Source organism: Panthera onca, chromosome C1, assembly GCF_046562875.1.
Source record: "Panthera onca isolate mPanOnc1 chromosome C1, mPanOnc1 haplotype 2, whole genome shotgun sequence".
NCBI classification, from domain to species: domain Eukaryota; kingdom Metazoa; phylum Chordata; class Mammalia; order Carnivora; family Felidae; genus Panthera; species Panthera onca.
In genome coordinates this window covers 34,859,986-34,865,985 of record NC_138346.1, presented here as the reverse complement: position 1 = coordinate 34,865,985, position 6,000 = coordinate 34,859,986, and the positions used below count along the sequence as shown (strand labels likewise).

At 36.2% G+C, this 6,000-nt stretch overlaps 1 protein-coding gene across 2 annotated transcripts in view; it reads left to right on the top strand.

Annotated features, from left to right (window-relative positions):
- Positions 1–837: 837 nt before the first annotated feature.
- CFLAR (CASP8 and FADD like apoptosis regulator) overlaps positions 838–6,000 on the top strand; it is a 92,407-nt gene continuing 87,244 nt past the window's right edge. Inside the window, exons 1-2 of one of the 2 annotated variants that reach the window (XM_060622924.3) lie at positions 838–945; positions 1,148–1,281. The gene's annotated coding sequence lies outside the window, so the exon portion shown is untranslated. Of the gene's footprint in view, positions 946–975; positions 1,282–6,000 lie in introns of those variants that run through there. The other variant, XM_060622933.3, reaches the window with a different exon arrangement.

Genomic DNA, 6,000 nt, shown 5'->3' with positions numbered 1-6,000 from the left:
AAAGAGAAGTTTTACCTTAATTTTATATATTATGTTATATATAAAAGTACATATTAATATTTTGTTATGTTGTATTATATTATTAAATATTATAAATATTATACATATAATAAACTATATTCAAAATGCAAACTCAGATAAAGATTAAATTGGTAAATGCGATATATTGTCTTAGATTGAATTATCTTTCATACACATAATTTAAAACATAGCTTTATAGCTATTTTTTAAAAAGACAAAAACCCTTGTCTTAAGTCTGTGTATTTTTCTGTTTAATTTCACATGCAAAAAAAAAAAAAAAAATGAAGTAACTTTTGAAATGTGGCCTCAAATTACAAAACTGAAAAGAATTTTGGTCATTGCTAAAGTCTTATGTTTCTGGGAATCTATTACAAAATAAGAACACTATGTACACTTAAAAAGTAAATCAGAAAAAAAAAAAAGTAAATCAGGTTTTGTGCCATTTGGAAAAGTCATACATTTTCATTCTGTGTTTTAAAGCTAAAAGAGTACTTTTTTTTTTTTTTTTAAAGAAACTCTATCCCCAACATAGGGTTCCAACAACCCTAAGATCAAGAGTTCATGCTCTACCGACTGAGCCAGCCAGGCACTCTAAGAATTAGTTTTAATAATGTTCCAAACAATGCTCTTCAAAGCAAGTTATAGTTAAAAAGAAATATTTTGTCTGGAGGCTTGTAGTGCCTGGCTGGCTAAGAATTAAGAGAGGAATGTTTGCAGCCTGGGAAACGGCTGGTTGAGAAGCAGCAAAGCAGACCAGGAAAACCGGGTCTCCTTTGAAATGTCAAGGCTGAAAACAGCCAGACCTTGCTTGTGGATCAGCATGTTTTCTTTCCCACTCTGTAAATGCTTAATCTAAAATAGTAAAACAATTCCCTTCCTCTGACTATACACTGCCCCCTCACGTTCGGCTCGGCTCACCAGCCTGTAAGTCACTACCCTGATTGTACTTATCGCCCGATAATTTGTGATTATGCTTTGCTCCTGCTTTGAAACTACACGTTCCTTTCCCCTGCACCCTTTAAGAAGTACTAATAAGATTGTCAATAAAAACCGGAGACTGAGCTTTGCTTGGGACCATGGCCACTAGAACGATTGGTCTCCTCATTTTCTCCTTTCACGGATTCAGGAGTCTGGAGTAATGTCATTCGTCGCCCCAGGGTTTACTGGTCAAATCCAGCATTTGGTGACCCCGACCAGGTTCGTGGCAGCGACGATTTGACGGCGGAACCCTTGAAGAAGGCAAACTGAAACTACTGCGCAGTAAGTCATCCAAGCGTGCTTAGGTTATCTGATTTCCAGGGCATTGTTGGGGCTTGGGTTTCTTAAGATGGAACAGAACTCTGCTGAACAAAAACATTACATCAAAGTTCTCTGACAGCTGTTAAAAGCTAGCAGAGCAACGGTTACTGAGGCTCAACTTCAGAGCCTTTTAAAAAGTGTTACTGAAAACAATCCTTGGTTTCCTGATAGAGGAACTCTAGACCTTGAAGTAAGGGAGAGAGTTGGTAAAAATTTTAAAAGATGTCATGAACAAGGTAATCTTCCCTTTACGATGTGGGGAGTAATTAGAGCAGCCTTAGTCCCTTTACATACTGAACAATCTACTGATCCTACAATTGCTTTCTCTAAGGAAGCTCCTCCTAAAGTTCCTATGGACGGGGACAATCTCCCACCTCCTCCTATTTGATTGGGAGCCATACCGCACCCCACCACCCCCACCCTTGTCCACTACTAACAATGCAAACATTCCTTTCTTAAATCTTAACTAGCCAGGCTTTATGAGCCTCCACAATTTTGCTTTTGGATTTTTACCAATTAGAGTATTTGTAAATTAATTAAATCTCATTATAAATAAAGCATTTAGTACCATATGTTCCACCTATGCTAATTTTAATTACTCAGTTCCCAAACTGAATTTGGAAATAATAAGAGCATTAAACCTACATTTTCCTGCTGAGTTGGTAATAAGCCAAACATCCTTCTAAATTTAGTTATTTAAAATGTTAACTAATAGAATTTAAATTAAAATTTAGGGGAAAAATTAAATTAGTCAGACATTTTTACCTTATTGTAAAAGAGCAAAGAGATTGGAAAAAAATTTGCACTATACATGTTTTAAAAACTTTTATATTTGTTTTATTTATTTAAGTAATCTCTATACCCACCGTGGGGCTTGAACTCACAACTCAGAGATCAAGTGTACACATCTCCAACTGAGCTAGCTAGGTGCCCCTGCATTATACATTTAAATGAATACAACAATTAAGTGAATGTTGTGTGGTTATAGCTATTCTTGTGCTGTATGTATGATATATTTTATTTCATTTATTCTCTTGCTACAAAATTTCCATGGGAAATACTGACTATTCAGGAACATAGTACTGAAGGCCAACTTTGTGGTTCATAATAACCATAGCAATAACTGTCCTAAAAATAAAGAATGCCTGTGTCAGTGCAGGTGGCATCATTTTACTGAGAAAGAATCAGGTTCACAGGTGGTGGTAGCATCTGGACCTGGGAATCCCATGTCATAGTAACATAATACTAAAGCATGAGGGTTTAACACAGATATACAGTCTTAGAATTATATCTTATATGCAGACCAGACTTTCTAATGAAACATATAATTAAAACTGAAACTGTATCTGTAGATGCTAGATAAGTTCTAACAAGGAAACATGTCACAATTCATATATTTACAATACAGGGATTAAACTCAAGGTATTAATTCCTTAATTCATTATCTGTAAATGCTTCCTTATATTTGATTTGGGTTAATCAGCAATTATAAGTCTAATCTATCAATTTCTACATTTATAAGAAAATGAATGAAATCTTTTATAGCCTAAACCCTGTACATACTTTTATTATAGCACTTATAATGCATCATAATTATTCATTTCCATGTCCGACTCCCTTATTAAACTATGGCCTCCTTGAAGACAGGGACTATACCTATGTGATAGGTGTTTAGGAAGTGTCTGTTGAATGAATAAACTCATTAGATGTCTAAAAATATAAGTGAGGTGACAGAAATGATTTGTCACAGATAAACACTTCATTTATGAATCTATAAATGTTTAGGGAATGAAGAATTGGGGAGACTCCTATATTTTCCAATGTCTAAGAGGCTTCCAGGATTCCAACTGCCTATCAGAAAACTGACCTTATTTACAAAAAAGTTGTGACGGTGACCTGGGCATGTATTCTGGGATTGGATGGCCCTTCCCCAAACCCATGGCAAGGATATTAGAACTGAGTTAGGCCTAAGCTTTTTGACACATGCTGTATAACCTTTTCTTATTTGTTGAGTTGGTGATACAAATACCATCAGAGGTTGTGACCAATTTCTGCTGAATGCAACCAATTATTCTATGGCCATTGCACACAATAAACATTACTCCTTCAACACATTGGTCATTTGTTTTGTTTTGTCAAAATTACAAGGAAAAGAACTCCTGAGTGCAAATAATGGGGCATTCTTGCCCAACCTTTCTCCAAGATCCAAGTCAAGGAGGTCCATGGAGTTGCAACACCAAAAGAGGCAGACATTTCAGTTTCTTTTCTTTGTATTCTATTCATTCACTTAAATATTTAGTGAATTATTTAATTACTTAAGTACACACGCGCACACACACACACACACACACACACCACATCTTCTTTAACCATTTACCTGCTAATGGACACTTAGTTTGTTTCCACATCTTGGCTATTGTAAATAACGCTGCAATGAACATGGGGGTGCAGATATCTTTTCAAGTTGTGTTTTCATTTTCTTTGGATAAATACAAGGAGAATTGCTGGATTATATGGTAGTTCTACTTGTAGTTTTTTGAGGAAATCTCCATACTGTTTTCCATAGTGGCTGCACCAATTTATATTCCCACCAACAGTGTAAATGGGTTCCCTTTTCTCCACACCTCACCAACACTTATTACCTTTAGTCTTTTTGATAATAGTCTGACAGATATGAGGTGACATATCATTGTGGTTTTTATTTGCATTTCCCTGATGATTTAGCAATGTTGGGCATCTTTTCATGTACCTATATGTTTTCTTTAAAAAATGTCTATTTGGGGCGCCTGGGTGGCTCAGTCGGTTAAGCGTCCGACTTCGGCTCAGGTCACGATCTCGTAGTCCGTGAGTTCGAGCCCCGCGTCGGGCTCTGTGCTGACTGCTCAGAGCCTGGAGCCTGTTTCAGATTCTGTTTCCCTCTCTCTCTGAGCCTCCCCCGTTCATGCTCTGTCTCTGTCTCAAAAATAAATAAACGTTAAAAAAAAAATTTTTTTTTAAATGTCTATTCATCAATTTTGCTTTTTAAATGAAGAGTATAAATTCTCATTGAAACTTCTTTTTTTTTTGATGGAAAGAGAGAGAGAGAGAGAGAGAGAGTAAGCTGGGGAGGGGCAGTGTGAGAGGGAGAGAGAGAGAATCGTAAGCAGGCTCCACACCCAGCACAGAGCCCCACACGGCGCTTGGTCTTAACGATCATGAGATCATGACCTGAGTTGAAATCAAGAGTCAGGACACTTAGGGGCACCTGGGTGGCTCAGTAAATTGAGCATCTGACTTCAGCTCAAGTCATAATCTTGTGGTTCATGGGTTCGAACCCCACATGGGGCTTTGTACTGACAGCTCAGAGCTTGCAGCCCACTTCAGATTCTGTGTCACCCTCTCTCTCTGCCCCTCCCCCACTTGCGCTCTGTCTCTCTCTCAAAAATAAACATTAAAAAAATTAAAAAAAAATTAGTCGGGACATTTAACCAAATGAGCCATCCAGGCACCCATTTAAACTTCTTATACATAGTTTTATCTATTCGCTAAGCCACAAATCACATAGGTTTAGCTGCAGTGCCATAAGAGTTCCAAAGCTCACCATCTAGCAACTTGTTGCAGCCCCAGGCTATAGTCTATATTCTCTGATTTCCCACATTCCTTTTCACTCCTTGTCTTACTGGAACCAAATGTCTACCAAAATAAAAATAAAGTTGTGTTCCAGAACTTCTTTTATCTTAGCCTTCTTTGGGACTACTAAAGCTGCACTACCCATTCTGGTTTATTTTAGGGTTATACATATAAGCCACATATGACTCTATATACATACTTAAGCATTGTTTATATAGCAGAAGCATGACCAAGTGTTTTTAACAAAGAGCAATATGATCAGAAATCCATGTATCTAGGTTAATTTTTTAATGACAGCTATTAAAGCAAACAATCCAACAAAAATTAGTTTTTGCAGTAATACAGAAGATGTCCAAAAATACTTTATTGAACTTTATTTATATAAAGCATCTTATAGAGTTAGCATTTGTGTCAATAGCACTAGTAATTATTGCTTAATTTTGATTGAGGCAGTAAGAATATGAACTATTTCTCATAAAGCATAGTTGATGTGAAGGCACATTTCAATTAAGGCTCCAGATTTAATAACAAATATGATTGAAATTCTCAGCTTTCAACTTGATAAAACTTTCATAATACCCAGATAGATGCCAACATTACCTAGAGTTTGGCCACATAGTCAGAAAGTTTAAATTATATTTGGAAAAATTAAAAAGAATTTTTTAATGTTTATTTATTTTTGAGAGAGAGAGAGGGCATGTGTGAACAAGGAAGGGGCAGAGAGAAAGGGAGACAGAGAATCCAAAGCAGGCTCCATGCTGTCAGCACAGAGCCCGATGTGGGGCTTGAACTTATGAACCGTGAGATCATGACCTGAGCCAAAACTGAGAGTTGGGCGCATAACCAACTGAGCCACCCAGGTGCCCCAGAAATTTTTTTCAATTGAGATATAATTGATATACAACATCATATTTATTTTAAGTGTATAATATAATTATTTAATATATGTATATATTGCAAAATGATTACCAGAAAAATTTTGTTAACATCCATTACCTTACACAGTTTTTTTTCTTGTGATGAGAAATTTTAAGATATGTTTTTTCAAATTTCCTGGAAAATTTTCATTTT